Below are 19,114 nucleotides of genomic sequence, written 5' to 3' on the forward strand. Positions count from 1 at the left end.
CTGCACATCAGTGTGGTCCCTTCACTTTTGAAAAGAGGGATTCACCTTCATATCTATCAATTTCCACTGTCGTCTGGACAAGATTAGCCAAGTTGATACATCTGTATCCTCATCAACTAAACGTGCAGATCAATTCCAAGTGTAACGGTGTGTGGGATGAAATTAGAGGAATGGTTGAATTAATGTGCGTTAAAGTGCTTTTCCATCCAAGTGGGGCTTGTTGCATAAACAGAACAATGCACAGGAGATTTTGGAGGAGGAGTGCTATCAAATCCTCTTGGGAAATTAGAGACTCAGTATCATTTTGCTGCGATGTCAACAGATTGTCAAAGCAGATGGAAGAGGAGTTTGGCAGGTGAAACCAGAAAGCTTACCTTTCCTTGTAGGGTAAGAAGTAGGAGGAGAGACTCTCCGCGCAGCAGGCTGACCAGGTCAAAAGTCTGTAAAAACACACAGCGAGTCTGTCAGTTTTTGACCTCGTGTTATTTGAAATATCATGTTTCTTTTTTTAAAAAAAAAACGTTCCCTTTCATTTATTGACTCAATAAAACAGTAAGCGTTCTCCTACAAGCGTGTATTACCTCCACTTCACCCAATCCCATGAATTATAATGTCCTAAGGAAACAAGCTTATTCAAACAATAAAACATGAATAAAAAACTTGTATCCAACCAGCCTGGAGTGGTTATTCAAATTTGAAGAGTGTCCACAGCACAACCTGAGGCAGATTGTGTTTACAGCGGGTTACTCAGCAGCACAATTGTGTCTCTTATTTTAGAGAATAGCGGGCCAGCGGTCTGAGCCTCACTCAAGACAATAAAGCCCCTTCGAGGGTGACCTTGCAAGGTGCAGCAGAATGCAGCGTCAAGGCACAAACACGTAAACATGTCAAGGTGAGCGGGCAAGGCTCAGAAGCTAATGCGTCCATCCGTTTCACACACATGTAGCAGTGTGCATATTGAATTCTAGTTACCTTTTAATGGTGTCTTTGTCAAGCACACTACTCGAGATCAAACACACGCAGGCATACAAAAAAAACAAAAAAAAAAACACACAGGCACACAGAGCTGCAGAGCCAAAGCAAGGTACACAGAATATCAAAGCGCTTGCTCTCCAGCATGAATGATGGTTCTTCAGGAGCATCTTCAGATGAGAGGAGCAGGAGGTGCCTGCAGCCTGATTTAGCGCCTCAATATCGCACAAGAGAAGTCACTTTTTTCCACCCACTGGATGACTTAGAGGGCAGGGCCGTGATTTTCATTTCCATTTTATTTTGAGGAATGGTGGCAAAAGTTCCCCCCCTATCTGTTGTAACAGCCATTGCATAAGCTCCCTGAAGGACAACGACCCCTGCTAGTGCCAAAAGGATCATTTCTGTATGGCAATGTCATGTTCTCTACAAGGATGGTCGTTTGATAAGTTTTTAATTTCCAACACTATTACAGGTTTAGCTGGCTGAGATTTTAGAGGAGCTAAAATGTTCGTCTATACACAGGAGAAGGTTTTGGATGGGGGACCGTTGTCCATGGAAATACAATGTCTGAGTCTTCTCAGTTTGATTGATAGTGAGCAATGAGGGCATCCACTGTATCCTACAAGTCAGGCGTAAACTTTACCATGACAGAATTGTCTTACTCTACCGACCTTAACAGAATATTTTCCCTTTATAAATACATTCACTAAATAAAAAGTTTAAAGGCAAGGACAAGACAGAGAATTAGCTTCTCATTTCTCAGGATTTTATTTTTCCATCAAAAGATACAATGTCAAAAGACCGAAGGTCAGACGGAGAGTGAATGGCACTGTGCAAATGGGTGGGCAGGCTCAACAGGAGAGACGAATAGCGAGTGGAAATTAACATAACATTTATGTGTGATTGTGGCAGGAGGTGAGAACAGAAAAATGATAAGGAAACAGACAGATAACAAGATGAAGGGAGAGAGAGAAAAAAAAAGAAGCAGTGATCAATAGAGTGAGGACGTGCCAACCACTGTACAGAATGAAAACAGAGCAAAGAACGACACAGCCGGGAAAAACAAGACAGTTTGTTACTCCCATTAGCGAGTTAAATTAATTAGGGCCCCATTGATGCACTGTGTAACAAGACAAATATAATTATGTTACATCATTACTCCTCATCATTGCAAGCTTGCCTCCTTCCTGGTCCCTGGGGGGCTGTGGACAGCCAACTGGACGGCCAACTCTAAACAGTGGCCACGGAAAAAAGCATGGTTGTCAGCATTCATTAGGCAAAACGTTTGAGCAACATTTCCACACTGAGTCATGCTCAGTAGATAGATGTTGGTTTCTGGTCATTGGGAATCGCACACTGAAGTTAGTAATGTTCCTATAGCTATAAACAGAGTGTAATTTGGCTTGAGACGTGATCACTCACTCCCTGCAAGCTATATTTACCATCTGCAGTCCTTTACACGGTTTATGTCTGCATGCAGCATGTGGAGCATGTGTGTTCAAGTGAATGTGCTGTAGATGTGTGTCTCTGCAGACACCACCGTGATAGAAAGTCATCTCGTGAGACATACACGACATCCTGTTTGACACTGCGGACACACAGAGAGGCTTCTCGCAGCATTGTGGGTGTTTGCACGTTAGCATTCAAACACAATTCCTCAAGATCCGACAGAGAACGGAAAACTGACCTTAGCACGCCTATCAGGGCTGAGACAAATCAAGAATCTACAAGAAATGGAGATCTAAACTCAGAGGAACACTTTAGGCTCTCAGGCTGGAAGTACAATAGGTAGCCTTGAAAAGGGGACCCCGAAAAACAAATAACCTTGTTTTAATAAGAAAGCAGTGGGAGAGGCGTTGAGAAGCCGCTGCTGTGCTGTGTGCGGTAATGGGGTATCGTTTGTCTCATGGGAGAGAGCGGAGCCCTGCAGCTGTGGCGTACACAGAGCTCACACAGCTGTGAAACAGGCAGTGACGGCCAGCGCTGGCACACATCGGCGAGTCAGCTGAGAGTGGCTGGCGTTCCTCTGACTGAGGAAGATTAGTGCTCAAAAAAAATGCAGCGCTTTTGGACAAGCCTGAAGGTAAAACATACTGTGTAACATGGCTGTGGGTGAGACTGTACAAGATGAAATGTCATCATAAAAGCTATCTATTACAGGAAAAAAATGGACGACATGGCTGTCAGTGATATAATGCAGTAATTCCTTAGAGAGGGATGCCAAAAATCCAGGATGCATTTCTTGAAATGAGAGTGAAACAGTCCGTTTTGGCTTTTACTTTGGTGAGTTTTTTTTTGCTGTGCCTCCATGAATCATCCCATCCTACGTTTAAAAGCCCGCAAGGATTACGAACAAAATCCTGCAGAAAGCGTTCCATCCTTTCCACACTCAATTTTGTTTCATGCACAAACGCATACATTGAGACACAGCAGTGCTTAATCTCGGTGCTATGTGCAGTTTGGGTAGGGGACGGCGAAATTGAAATGACAAGACGTGGAACGAAACACATCCAGGGAAAATGAAGGTATCACTCCTTCGTTTACGGAGTTGACAGGCTATTGATCGTTCTTCGGCGGAGCCTTGGGGTTCAGATACAAGTCTCACCAGTGCCTTGTGACCATGCATATATGCCTATCTGTGTGAGAAGGTAAGAAATATACTATGCAATGCAGTTGCTATACTGCTGACTCTGCTGTGTTATTGCATACCTAAAGGTAATCCAAAAGACCATCATCTTAATAAATGGCCCTGCATACCTGCCCTGCAGTTCTTCCCCGTTCTTCTCTCTCTCCTTTTTCCTTTTTATAATGTTTGCATCCAGCTGTCCCTCTGTCTGTTCAGATAATTCTCTTTTCTCCATCATTCCCTCACTGATATCCTCTCCTTTGCCCATGACAAACTTTCTCAGGCCAAAGCCTCTCCATAGTAAATGCTGTCCAGGCTTAATCCCGCTCTACAGCACTAAAGGAGAGAATACTTCACTTTCCAAATCCTCGACAGCTGCATCAGTAAGTTCTGGCTCTCAGTGCCTCGTCTCCTTACATTGTAGTCGTGCCACAGTTTCGCCCAGTTGTGCCTTTTCACGGCATCGGTCACAGCGGGATGGGGCACAGGGGACATAACACATGAACCCAGGAATGCTGCGAAGGAGTCAAAACAGATCGTTTTCTATGGAGCGCACAAGCAGCGTGAATGCTTGAGTATAAAATGTGCACGCCCAAGCAACACACACACACACACACACACACACGCAATTCTTCCTGCATCACGGGATGTGAAAATGAAAAACGGAACATGGGGATCTTGGGCTTAAGAAAAAGGCTTAATTTCAGCCATACTTTTCTTTACTGAACTGTACTTCCAGCTCTGCAAAGAAACCACACGACTTTAATCAGAAATCTGCATGACTAAGGCACAGGTACTCATCAGAGTGAATTGCCGTGTTATTCAAGACAGTGGGTGGCTTGGCCAAGCTCTGATTGCAGGTTGATGTGTGTGGAAGTGAAGTCGGGGAGCTGAAGGGGAGCTACTGTAGGCACTGGCAGCGAGCCAAACCGTGTGGCATTGCTGAGTGATGAGATACATGCCCGGAGGTTTCTGCAGAAGCTAAATTATAAGAGGGAGGACAGAATTCAATGGACAGCTTTAAGCATGCAATTACTTTCTACAGTAACTACGTAGAAGAGAAACACATCTTCAGTTGGAAATAGAATAGAGAGGAAATAGAGTCCGGGCTGCACACGTGATTGTACTAATGAACTTGTTTCCATTTAGCGTTCCATTCTCAGTTTTCACGAATGAAACACCAATCACCGGCTTCAACAGATGGTTATTTTATCTTGAATCACAATCGAACAGCTTTTTTTCCCTAGGCAATTAAGATGACAATTGACTTTACACTCCTTATTCCCTGTGTGTCGTGGTGTTGCTTGTCTACCGCTGAACCCACATGTACACACCACATATGCTGTCACCGTTGGGGCCTCGGAGGTCGGCTGTGTGCCAAGGTTCATGGTGTGCCGGTGAGGAAGAGTTATGACAGCTCTGCTCCATCCCATCAGACTGACTGTCAACTCACGCAGCATCATTTATCTGTGAAAGCCCTCGCACCGGAACACGCACAACGCCATGGGTGGGCACATCACCACTACGGCTACGCTACTTTACCACACACTCTTCAAAGAGATGACTGCAGAACGGGTGGCAAATTGAAGTACGAGCCACCGCCAAACGTACATAATATAGCTGGTCAGATATTAATGAGGTCTTTTTTTTGTCTGTCTCTGAAGTGTGTGTGTGTGTGTGTGTGTGTGTGTGTGTGTGTGTGTGTGTGTGTCATTGCAGAATTTATGTGGGCTCCTTTGAAAAGTCGAAGACCAGAGATGGATAGGGCCAAACTGTCTGGATCCAAATCAAATTAAGCCAATTAAACGGTTTTGGGTCTTGTAAGACTCCCACAAAAAACACCAAACAAGGACTGGAAAAAATATTTAATTAAAACCAGTTTTTAAAAAAAAAAAATGTTTTATGGTTAACTGGGTTGACAGTAGGTTATAAACATTTCACAGCTTTATGTGTAAAAATTCTCCTCGTAAGACAAACAATAACCTTTTGTTTGTAAGAGAGAGATGCTTGACCTTCAAAATCCTCTTCAGGTCTCCAGTCTTACGCAGCGCATGTACAACAGATGGCTGTGTCATTGGGAAGCATGTGACACAAGGAGCTCGACAGTTAGAAGATGGAGATATTGTATAAAAGCCCTCAGGCAGGCTAGCTGTGAGTATGGATGATTAGCCTCTCATTGGGCGAGAAAAAAACAAAAACATTCTCCAAACAACAAGGCTGGCCTGTACACCCTGCAGCATGGTTTTGCTTTGTCATCAAGAGGGCAATAGCTGCTTAAGTGCTTTCTGTTTTTCCTTTTGCAACACTTAAAGCGTGCAGCAGTGCGATCCAACTCATCTGCCCTGCAACAATACTGTCTTCTGAAGATGGTCATTTTATATTTGTGTTGAGACAATGTCAGAGAGGGCGTTGATGTTGTTGCTTGCGGTTTTGTTTTGCCTTTACGAGCGCAACACGGTATTAGGTGCACCGTACCAATTTAGACCCTGCACGTGTCAGGCTCAGGGTATTTGAAGTCAACGCTGAAAACTTTGTTAGGTGTCTTTGAATAATGAAACCGAGAAAGACAAATATTTTTCTTTTCAGGCAGTTTTTATTCTGATAATTCATCATAGTCTCAGTGCCTGAGATCAGTTTATGTGTGGGAGTTAAATAAACAGATGGACCTTGAGGAGAGATGTAGATTGAAAGGGAATGCAAAATAACACCGCAATGACAAAAACAAAAAAGATACAAGAGTGACAACAAGTGAAATAGAAAAAAAGTTTTTATTTCAACAGAAATATACAGTTGAAGGATAAGTCCAACTGGATAACTTTCATTCTGTGGAGTCATTTGTAAGGAAAACATGTATGTTGTAATCCAGATATAAAGCATATACACTATATGCTTATTCCACAGGAATCGTGACTCATCAATTATGCAAAAAAAAAATTCCCACCCAGTTCTATTGAATAAATCCAACTAGAACGCAAATGCATTATGATTGCAGACCTGTATCACCACAAGGGAGGCTGGAAAACCGGCAGGCAGCTGACGGAAATTCTCATATTAACTATTCATCGGTGCTACAGCTTGTCTACAGCTACAGATTTATTTTCTTTACCACCATCCCGTTGCCAGTTCTTCGGTTTCAAATGCCAATGCAATGTCAGCTGGTATGGCAGATGCTTTGCATTTATTTTTACATATTTAATGCCAAATGTAAAGCACCCAAAATTGTGTTCCACAATAAATTTTGCGTCCAGCGTTTGTCTCAGCAATTGGATCATTGGATTTTAATTCAGTTCTCCTCTGCAGCTACGGCACCTACTGTCAGCAAAAGATCTAACCTTGTCATTACTCTAATTTGCTCGCATTGAGTACGCGATTGACAGTCAGGAAGGTGTACAAACCTTATAACTGAATAAAGTTTAGAATGGTCAGTAACCACTGAGTTGTGGAGGCAGACAACCCTGCAAATCTCACGAGAATGCCAAGTGCTGTCTGTTTTTCAACCAGAACAAATATGGATGGCAACAAGCAGGTTGCACTGTTTACATGTAGTGACATTTGCACTGCCCAGGCCAGAAAAGGGGACATTTTTGGAGTGTGTGTGAGATCCTGGGTAGAAAGGCATGGGCAACACACATTCAATATAGTGAACTATGTAAAATGAAACCAACACTTCTATTCACCAGTATGGCTCCCTTGGTCAACACGTGGCATCATTGGTCTACGATGTCAACTGGATCTACAGACTCAAGATTAGAATTTTCACACATTGCACAACTTTATTATACTAGGGATGGGACATCAATTTCGAATATTCAATTTCGAATATTCAAATTGTTGTTATAATATAAAAAAAATAATTCAAATATGCGTCTATCATTCTTAGTTATTTCCCCCGTTTTTACTGGTGCCTGGTTGTAATCCGTAATCCAGTGTCTTCCAGTCTCCAGACAATTGCAGGTCAAACTGCGTGGACTGAGATTAGATGTCACGGTGAGAACAGCAGAAACATGCAAAGACGACTACAGTCATCAAAAAGTTCTGAGTGGAACTTGTTTAAAACATAAATGAAGATGAGGTGCAGTCAAACTCTGCAGGTAAATCTAGCATACAAGTTCACCAGTGAGAGGTGGGCAAATATTCAAATAGTTACGTGCGAATTTCGAATAGTCTTTTTGCTTGAAATGCCCATCCCAAAAACAGCCGCGGTCCAACTTGGTTTGATCAGTTGCCACGCCCAAATCATATTCATAACGGCTCAAAAGTCTTTAAGTGTAATCCCATTAGTCAGAAATAATGTATTTGCCAAGAAGGTTCCTTAAAACAAAGGTGCTACTGATCTGCACATCTAACTGCATGTGGAGATGCAGGGCTTCAGAGCTCCTGAACATTGGACAAATCCGAGAGTCCTAAACCTTACCCCAAGGTCCTGCTTGAAAAAAATAATCTCTCGGTTTTGTACTCTGTAAAGCAATCCCCCCCCCCCCCCCCCCCCATCCCCTGAGGTCCTGGCCAACCGTGACTCTAATGCACAAGAGAAGGTTTAGAGTCTCAGGGGCATCATGAGGGTAGATTATCACCTCAGCCAGTAGATATCAGCATTAACAGCAGTCATCCTGTACAATCACCGCCAGAGGTTTGGATTGGATCCAGGTTTGATGTCCCTTGAGTGTGTGTGTGTGCGTGTGCGTGTGCGTCAGTGCCTACATGTCTTGGTTGTCCATGTGGATACACTTTGCCTGCATTCGCCGCCGATGCCATGCCAAATTGTCCCAGCAGGCTCTAACTGTTGATCCTCTGTCCTCGTCTGAGAGGAATTTCCTTCCTGATCCAGCATGCAATCAGAGGCATCTGCAGTGTCCACTTTGCCAGAATTTTTCTGTCTCCCCCAATGGCACACAGTTCTGCCACAGCATCTGTTAGGACACACTCATGCCAGGGAGGGGTGCAGCTGTGCACCTCGTTGACTCACACACACAAACATTTTTGGAAACACACTCAGCAGAGATCACTGCACACATGGGGGTTGGAGGCCGAGCAAGTGCTCCAGTGCTACTGCGGTAAGCTGTCATCAGCCATGACCTCACAAAATCCATCTCACCATCGACAAAGGCATATCATCACCTGTTGCTGGAGTTCACAGACTCTGTTCTGCTCAGCTCAACACTTCAAACGCTGCCAGAGATTCCAAAGAAATCTGAAACATTGAATCATGATTGATTCCATTTGACTCGGACACATTTTATACTTTTTAAGGAACCAATTCACTTGCTGTTTTTTTTCCTAATTGCGTAAACAGTTTTGATGTGAAACCAAAAGACAAGATAACGCATCTTGTTCGTCCTCTGCTGAACATGAAGAATTTCATTCACTACCTCTCCTGACAGGGCGACGAAATAAGGAGAAAATAGATGACCAGATTCTGAATGAACGACAGGAAATGCACCAGTCCGACACAAGATGTAGTATCATCAGCTTGCACCCGTCATGCTAATTTCCAGAGAAGTCTGTCTGCTCTGAGTAATGCCATACTGGATATACGGCTGATAAAACCCCTATTATTTCATTTCTCTTCCAGAGTTTTAAATTAAAGTAATAGACAGGCTGGTTGTACAGTCTTAGAGAATTAAAGCGGGGGCTGAACGAACAGAGAGGAGGGGGCTGTGATAAGTGCAGACAGGGAACAGTGAGCAGCATATGAAATATGTGCTCTGAAAACATAATTAGCAAAAATGGCAGTCATACACTCCTATCCCACTGCAGCGCAGGGGACAAAGCCCTACTACAGAAACACAGATACAGCAGACGAAAGCAATCCAACAATTTTCTCCTCTTAATGTTGTATACATGTTAAGAGGCGATTATGTGCTCAGAGTAGCTAGGAAAAGACATTTAACACAGTTCTACAACAGCACTAGTAGTGTTGACTATATTCTGAGTGTAGTTCTGTCATTGAGCAGATGAAAACCTTGAGTTGCAAATAAACTCCAGGGCGGCCTGTATTTAACAACCTTTACAGTCACCCCCTGACAACAAGCCAGAAGGAGGAACAAGCCAGAAGGAGGAACACGCAGCTAGTTTTCCTTTCAGACATAGAACATATCTTTCAGCCTCTTTTTTCAAAATACTATTAATACTTAAGCACCATGTTGAAGACTCGTGTACTTGGGTGTCCACTTGAACAAAGATTGGACTGTAGGACCAACACAGTAGGAAACTGTGCACAAGAAGAGGATGGGCAGTTTTATTTTCTGAGGAAGCTCAGATCTTTCAATGTAGGCAACAAGATGCTGGAGATCTTCATCCAGGCTGTGACCTACCGGGCAGAGCAGCATCAGTGCCAGAGATGATCAGAAGAATCGCTAATCGCAGTCGCAAGGCCCGGGACGATCGTTGGTCAGAACCCGGAGATGTTTGAGTCCGTGAGGAGCTGAACCAACTGTTATCCATCAGGGACAATCCATCCCACCGCCTCCATGAAACACTCCGAAGCTCATTTTCTAACAGACCCATTAAGCTCAACTGTCATAAAGAGTGGTTAAGAGCATTCCCCATTACATTGTAAAACAGCTCAACTCTGTGTGACAGGTGAACACACTGTGACACTACCATCTGTACATACTGTTTTATCATGCATATATTCAATGGCATTTTTTTGGACACCTGTTCCTATTGCTCCTTTTTTCTCTTATTTATTACTATGACTGTTTTTGATGTGTGTATCGAAGATATCTTTAGTTGATATTCAGTGTCTTGTTCTGAAGATCTGCAATTCTGCCTTTGATTTGATTGTTCACTGTTGTCTAATGTAGATTATGCTGCATGCTGTAACATCATTTCCCTTGTGGGAGCCACAGAAAGTGGTGGAGGAAGGAAGGGAGGGAGGAAGGGCTGGATGAAACCATGTATACATTTCCAACAAGTGCTAGCCGTTAGCTGAAACAAAGGAAATAACCTTTATACATCTTAGAAACATAAAGGCTTCCATACACATGCAAAAAAAAAAAAAAAAACGAGACCCTGCTTTTAGTTTCAAACTAACTGGTCTTAATACGTCAATATATGAAATGTTTATTGAACTTTTCTGATCCAACTGCCTGTTTATTCTAATTAGTAAAACACCACAGTAAACTCCTCATGTTTCAGAAACACCGCCCAAATTTGAAATAAAAACAAATGTTTTATTTCCAGGCTCTTAGTCACCTCACAGCACCCCTGATCTTACCTATCCTCCTTGTGTGTGGTGCACAGATGCAGAGGAATGCCAATGTGTGCAATGTGTGTTCGCGCCTGCCGCCCATGTTTGTGAATGTTTTGAGTGCATGTGTACATCTTGGCTTTCAAGGCCCCCTGCAGGTGTTTGGATCTGCACAAATCCTCGCTGGTCCCTCCCAGCTGAGGCACAAAGCTCGCTCTCGCTTGCCCTCCTCCCCTTTCATCAGTAAAGAAAACGCTGCCAACCCCAGGTGTTAGGCATCCGCTCTGCACCGTGTCAGCAGAGACAGCATAATGTGACAGGAGAAAGAAAGTGCACGTGGACAAGACTGAAGAATTTAAGAGAGGAAATTGAGGGGAGACAGCAAAGTATTGTAAATCTTGCACAAACCAGGAAAAAGTAAGGTGGGAAGTTGACTCAAAGAAAGGGAGAAAATTGAGGGCAGTGGTTGGGAAGCAAAAAAAGAGAAAAGACAAGAGTCGCAGTCCTTTGACATATAATGCATTTCACTACGCACCAGCTCCACAAGGTTTTCTGCGCAGACTTCTTAAGTCTTCCTTCTCAAAAAGAAACACAATCAGAGCTGCTGAACTTTCCACAGGGACTAGCCCGGCTCTGAGAGGCTTCCTGTACAAACCAGTCTTATAAATTCAGACTCTGATTGCTTAGAAACGACACACGGGACGTCTCCTTCCAGCACTGTTATTCGTACCCGTGTTTGTTTGTATAAGAGGGACAAACGTCTGCCTGAAAAATTGCACATACAGATGAAGCTACAGTTTGTTTTGTTTCTTTCAAGTCTCTCAAAGGATCCTAGCATTATTTTAGTTTGCAGTTGATGAGGGCAGAAATGAGATACAGCTTGAGGAAGTGTGTCTTGGCAGCGACATTAATACTGGAGGCACAACGGGATGGATATATGGGCTTCTGATGGCACACTTCTAAATTGAAAAATGAACAAAGTACACATATACAGTACATACTGTAGACACTGAGATTCATTGGACAGGGCAGAGGGGAAGAAGATACAAGAAGATAAGAGGGGAAGTCACTGCATTAAGTTTGGTAGATAACAGTAAATTGGAATTGTACAAGGTCCGGTGCTACAGAGCTACAGTACGTCATTTGACGATGAGTGTTGAGCAGGCAGCCAGCGAGCAACAAGCTGGATTCATTGACTTCTGCAGTCGCACTGGAACTGAGGGAAATCCAGTTCTTAGGCACATCCACACACAAGCTGTTCTGCCTTTTTAATTTTTTTCAGTCTCTCCCTCTGGCCATCTTTTACAATAAGGTATAACAGGATAAAGACAATTCCACAGAGACAACACATTTCAAGCCTTCTTCCTCAACGCCTTCCATCTCTGCGACTCTTATTTATCAGTGCACTGACAGACACAGCGGAGAACAGAGACGTCTGGATCCTCCCCCTCTTATGGCTAAATCATGTTGCGGATGGGACAGGTCGTGTCCCGCAGCTTTGATCACCCTTCAAGGATTGACAGAGTGACTGATGAGCCCGAGTCAGTCCCTACTGCCGGTTCATCCCCGGTGGAGGAGGAAGACAAGAGAGATGGAGAGAAAGCAGGCCAAGAAAACAGACAGTGGGGGATCGCAGAGATGCGATGATAAATCTGGAGTGAAGCACTTCGTTTTTGCATGTGGGAGTCAGGAAAGACGGCAGTGGCTTGGAGCAGATGATTTTAATGACATCCTTCACGGCTCTGATTTTAATGTTTCCCACTAATTATGATAGTGCCGTGTTAGCCCTTCACCAAGCTTTTGTATATAAAAGAGAGAGCAATGGAGAGAAAGAGGAAGAAAGAAGACATTGGTACCACACACTGTCATTCCAATGTGTTGCTCAGCAAAGGGTTGGGATGAATTAGGCGCCTCGTCATCTCCCTAGCACCTGGCCATTGTCTGTCCTGTGGGTGTCTAGGTGACAAGATTCTGCGAGCTCCACAGGGGCTCCTGAGGGGAATCTAGAAACCCACAAGGCTGTGCATTATTGTACCATATGTCTGTGACCGGGGTGACTATTCTTTCTCCAGATGTGCATGTTTGTGTGCATGTGTGAGAGTGTGTTTGATTACACATTACAAAGGATTCATTCTCCAGCTAAATGTCACCTTCATCATCCTACATGCTGATAATAGGAGAAAGTCTCGGGAACATTTATGTCGTGAGATATTGAGAAGAAATAAAAATGGATGCAAAGATGACTTATGGAGACAAGAAATCTACTCGGTTTGGCCAGGAGCGACATATTATAGGATCTCCAGAGTGGCAATTCAGCGCACACCCTGTGTAAATCACAGCATTATGAATATCCATTAAAATGACAAACAATAGTAGCCCCAGATGGTAAGCGATTGTATTGTAAGGTACACGCTGTACAGAACATGTGTGCATTTAGAAGGGGGACTGGCCTCTATTTGTTGTGTGTGGCTGTCACCAACCGAGTTATGGCATGCTGTGCGTGACAGATAAAAGAAGTGGAGGATGCATGATGACAGAAGGTGCACACTGAATAAAGGCTGACTCAAAGTGTCAGGATCGGTCCGACCCCTCATCACTCAGCCCACTTTCTCAACACCGCTCCCCGCAAAATGCCAGGTCCCTTCTTCAACACCTGAGCGCTTAGCTTTAATGCATATTAATTTACCGTCTGGCACTGATGCACATGCAGAGATTGAGGGCTGAACTGTTAAAAATAAGAGAGGTTAGGATGGAAAGCCTCATCCTGTGTAAAACAGGCTTATGCCTAAGCTGATAAAAACAAATTCTAAATTCTGGCTGGGTTACTTTCAGTTACAGCAATGTTGTTTATCAATCATCATTGAAAGGGGACCAAGTGATTTGTTAAAAACAGAAAGCAAGCAGTGCTTACACCCAAATGACTAAATTGTTTGTGAAATGTTGATGGCGTCCATCAATAGCTATATTGTGGGGCACATTTGATTAATCTTTCAGACTTTGCTTAATGTTTGTCAGCTAGTAAACTAAGCTAACAAACCCTGTTAGTACATAAAAGGTCACTTCTAACAGTAGGTTTATTTTGATGTATTTCATGTGAGATTCACCAGACTGTCAATACTATTAAAATATTAAAATTACTGCCCATTTCCCACTGATGTGTACATGTTTACGGTTATATGGCAACATTAAAAGCCTGACTTTTATTGAAATAATGAACAGTCTGGTGCAGTCTGCCCATCGATCAAAGACCACCCAAGATCCAACCAGTTGCGCTGCGTGGCAAGACAACGAAGATAGCCGGAGACGTCTAAAAAAAGAGCCGACCACACCTGTGGCTCAAGTGCTGTACACCCCACAATCCACAGTCGGGATGAGTCAGTCTAGACAATGAGTTATCAAAGGAATTAGCCATTCTTATGCAGTGATTGTACGGACAAAAGCAGAAACAGGGCAGCTGGTGATGAGCTATGCAATCATGGCTTCGACATCAGTTTCTAAGACAGGCACCCCACATGTCAAGTGCATTACTCAGATCCAGAAGCAGCTGGACCCGCCAGTAGGGCTGCCCCCAACTAGACCTGCTCCAAGTCAACTAATATTCTTCAGTTTAAGCCAATAGTTGAGTAGTTGTCACATGTTTATGGTATTAATTTAATTATCTAAATATAATATGTATCTATGTCTAAAGTTCTGGGGCTGACAAAGAATGTAACAAGTAACATTGTTAACACTTTTCTACATTGCAGAGAATTACAAAACCATAATAATGAGGTTTAAAAATAAGATTTTTACAAGCACACACACAAACTGTGCTGCCTGTTCTTGACAAACGGCCAAAGCGGTAATGAGCAAGGAGACCGAACATTTTGTTTATTTATGTCAACACAGTATTTTGTATTGTAGCTTAAAAGTGACTATGTCTGGACTACTTGAAGATCAATGACAGATAATAAAAGGATCATCCGGTGTGTGTGTGTGTGTGTGTGTGTGTGTGTGTGTGTGTGTGTGTGTGTGTGTGTGTGTGTGTGTGTGTGTGTGTGTGAGTGTGTTTGGTAACTAGACTTTACTGTCCAGTGAAGCTCTGCAGTGATGAGGAGATGCAGAGACACCATCATAACGTACCATGAATGTTTTGTGAGGATCTTACCGTTTTAAGTACCCCAGTGACTTATGTTGTGAGTTGAATTGAATTGAAACTTTGGCTTATGTAGACACGTTATGGCTGATAACAGCAACTTAATGGCTGCTGGTGGTTGCGACTATGTGCTGCTAATGTTACTTCTCACACCAGACAGTCGCTCACTTCTCACAGGGAGGGTCCAGTGGACATACATCTCATCCAGGTTACACCCTAGGCCACCTTTCTATACAGAAAAGTATCGGCTGGTAACAAATAAATCTTTAAGTTATTTATAATGTATCTGACAAAGGCACAGCTTGAGGTGTTCTACATTTTTGGGGGTTTTCCTGCAATAAACAACTAATGAAAACTTGGTTGACTCTGACTTTTTAACACAAAAGCAAACACGACAATTACATCATATAATACTACAATGATGTTACATAAACAAATCATACCTGTCCTGATCAAATACATTTGGAGCAGACCTTAAAATCCAGAGTTACAAGTACTGTTACTAAAGATGTCACTTCCTTGAGGGAAACAGATGCATAAAAGATTCAAAATTGAATGAAAAAGACCAATGTTGATGAGCATGAGGAATGCTAAATGAGGAAAAATGCTAAAAGCCTCAAAACATCTACCCAAAGGCCTTAGATAACAGAAAATCTAAAACATCATTCTGCTCAAATGTTCACAGTAATAATCGTATATATTTAACCTGTCAGTGCAATTTGCATGTCTGTTCCTAAAAGCACTCGCATAAGGGAGAAAATTATATTCAATTCATTTCTATTCATGTTGTGCCAAGTCACAACATAATTAATCTCAGATTACATTACATAGTAAGGTCCTTACAACTGAACCTTACAATACTATAGAATAGAACCCAACAATTCCCATGAGTGACAGTTAGAAATCAGCCTTGAATTGTTTGGTGTCAAAATGAATAACATTACATTTTACATTACATTTCATTTAGCTGACGCTTTTATCCAAAGCGACTTACAATAACAACACATCTGAAGTGCGTCAGATGTTTTGGACAAACCAAAAAGGTCCAATGTTCTCTGCAAAACATAATGTCCCTGACTTAACCTGACTGGTTGTACCTGCAATGTGACTGTCGCCAAATATAATTATAATAATCTGGAATGCTTTTCACTCAACTCGTTGTTTATTTATGTCAAATGGGTCAAACTCTGAAGAAGGCATCATGAGATATATTGTAGGAGTGACATTTATTTCTCGAGGGTAGAACTTTTATTTTTGTTGTGGATCATTAAAGCAGCCAAATAGTAAGAAAACATTTTTTGAAAGATTTTCTGCATTCCTTCCCTCTAAAGGCAGCGAGAAAGACAGAAACACATTTTATAGATTCGCCATAAAACCATCCAGCAACTTGATTTACTGTCAATCATCGGCCAAATAGTGTTCGTTGTGAATTTGGGGGTTAAAAAATGCCAAGTGTTTGCATCATATGTTCATCATAAAACAGGATTACAGGACAAAAAAATGGCAAAACAACCATGGCCATGTATTACTTCTTAAAGCCAAATCGCAACGACTTGCTTCCAAGAAGAATTTGCCAATATTTAAATGAATGAATTAGCCAGGCTCTGCTATTGTTCAGGGCTGTCAGAAAGACTTGAAATTAAGATGCAGGCCAATGAGGCAAATACTCACCCACGCCAAAGACAAATAAGAACATGCACAGTATTTCATCTAAATCTCCAATCATTTCAAAGTCTGTATCCTTAGCTCTTTCAACACGAGATAAGTGAGGAACATTTGGCCAACGCTGAATTATTTTTTATTGCTTCAAGCACTATCCACTTTGAATGGCTGAATCATTTGTGCCAGTTCTGACAAACTGCACAGATGGGCAGACTTGGTATTCAGGAACCATTTCAGATAGTACAGCTATACCATAAACCTGCAATTATAAACACTAGTTAGTGAAACAATGCCTTGTAGATGATCAATCACAAAGAGGAGCAGTTTCCACTTATTAGCATATAAACACAAAGGCAACTGGCTCAAAGAACTTGAAAATACCATGGGCAGATGTTTTATATGGTATTTTTCCTGCAGTTAATTGCAGGAAATGATACATGTTTGAATGTTCAGATGCCAGCTTTATGTGATAAGAACCGCAAATGGAAATTATATCCTATGCTACTAGGTCTTCAGCAAAGTAATTAAAGTAAAATTGTGAAGATAAACGATCATAAAAACATAGAAACTGGTGAGTAGAAAATATCTCTGAGCTAATTATGAGTTCTTTGTTTTAGTTTACTGCATCCGAGGTACAAGCTTTGACTCTGTTTGAATACATAAAAAAAACATGACTACTTCTGTAATCTGGCGTGTGATGTTTACAAGAATAACAACTGGCTTTTACTTTGGCATGTCTCACCTGAACAAACATAAAAACAGTATTCCTAAAAATAAAAATGATAGTTTCCCATTTGTTTCTTTTCACATTGGTATCAAACATATGAAAAAAAACTTGCTTTATCAATAACCAGCTCAAAAAAGAAACATAATCATTTCTAGGAGCTGAATAGCAGGAAGCAGAAAGCAGAAAGCACTCCAAAGTCATGATGTCCTTGTTTGACATCACCTGATAAGAAGGTATTAATAAGGAGAAAGGAGAGGGGAGCGAGTGGGGCTTAGATAGAAATGTGATACGCATTTAAGGACGAAACCACTGACATTGAGAGATGCCGAACCCCACTGCATGTTTAATGGCAAAACATAGCGTCATTGTAGCTTAACTGTCTGAGTGACTAACATCAGAAAAACATCTGTACATCAGTCATGTAAAATGTATTCTATCATAGAGCATCAGTTTATGACATGCGCCATTGCTTCTGAAATCCAATAGCTGCACAAGCCAACAGATGCTACCCTAACAGAGCCTGGAAATAAAGTGTGGCTGGCTTACCCCCCCCCCACCCCACACACACACACACACACCCTCCACCCCTCACCCACTCCCCCCCCCCCCCCCCACTGCCATCACGTTGCAATGCGATACATCTCACCATTTGGCCATTAAGCCTGCTAAGGTATGGAAAGGAGGTGATTCATATTGTGATTGCAGCAGTGCCCTCCATGACTCTTCCAGAAGGGTAGAGAGGACCAGGGAGGGGTAGCCATTGAAGAACTGCGAAGAGCTGCCTGCCTGCCTGCCTACGGCTGTAGCTAAATTTACTACCCCCCTCCCCAAGCATCCCGGCACATCACGTTGGGATTCTATTACTCTCCAGCGTCCCAGCATACAGAGAGTCATGTGAAAGCCGGCAACAAGCCTCTGCGGCTGGCAGTGCCCTTCCTGTGCCTTCAGCAGTCAGTCCAGTTAATGCCACCCGTCTATACCCAGCTGCCCAATCGCTCTCTCACACGTTCTCCGTCTCTTTACCTCCACTATTCCCCTTCTATGGCTTGACTCTCACCATCCCACCCCCAAACTCGTTTCCTTCCAACTTTGGCTCCCCCTCATCCGGAGAGCAAGGGTCAGCAGTGGATGAGCTGAGGTCCAGGACTGATGGCAGGTAACAGGGGGGGAGGGGGGGGGGGGGACTGTGGCCAAATAGGGATCAATAAGAAGACGGGGCTGAAGGGTGGCTCCTGTTATGGGCAGAGGGGTGAAGAAATGCCACTGCTGCCACATCAGGTCAGATCACATGTTTGATAGCCCCCTACGTCTCCTCCATTGGTAGAGTGCTGTCAGCAGTTTGACGGGAGGCTTGGATATACACTTCAGTGATGGTTCATAGGCACGAGGATAAAGTGCTCTGCCCTGTTCAAAAACACTCTCCTGACTAACCAAGTGGCAGGCTGACGTTGCAAGGCCGATCCAGCCCGCAGATCGTCAGTTGTTACTTGGCCATGTATGAGAGTGTTAGTCGATGAGCCTGAAATAGACTGACATGCGTCAATGAGGGCAATGGAGTCATTAGCTATTCCTTTTGAACAGCAAGCTCACTCTGACTAAGCAATACACAGGGGTAAGCACAGATTTCTGAAGCCAGCTTATGCAAATCGCATAAACAGGTTGAACACAGCCCAGGTTCAAACCATAGAAAAGGAACAGATAAAGAAATGGAGCAGGAGAAACGAGAAGAAAAAAAGATTTTGTTTGAAGCAGAAAACAGCCAAAGCTTTGCAGCTTGGAGTCTTTCTGCAGACATGACGG

General features: G+C 42.9%; 1 protein-coding gene across 1 annotated transcript in view; it reads right to left on the reverse strand.

The window, feature by feature from the left end:
- Positions 1-19,114, reverse strand: part of tspan9a (tetraspanin 9a) — a 159,641-nt gene that overhangs the window by 115,437 nt on the left and 25,090 nt on the right. The window contains exon 3 of the mRNA XM_069162469.1: positions 375-440. The gene's annotated coding sequence lies outside the window, so the exon portion shown is untranslated. The remainder of the gene's footprint in view (positions 1-374; positions 441-19,114) is intronic.

The sequence above is a fragment of the Embiotoca jacksoni genome, unplaced genomic scaffold (genome assembly GCF_022577435.1).
Source record: "Embiotoca jacksoni isolate LCO1_2020_lvr unplaced genomic scaffold, fEmbJac1.0.p SCAF_3, whole genome shotgun sequence".
Taxonomy (NCBI): Eukaryota; Metazoa; Chordata; class Actinopteri; family Embiotocidae; genus Embiotoca; species Embiotoca jacksoni.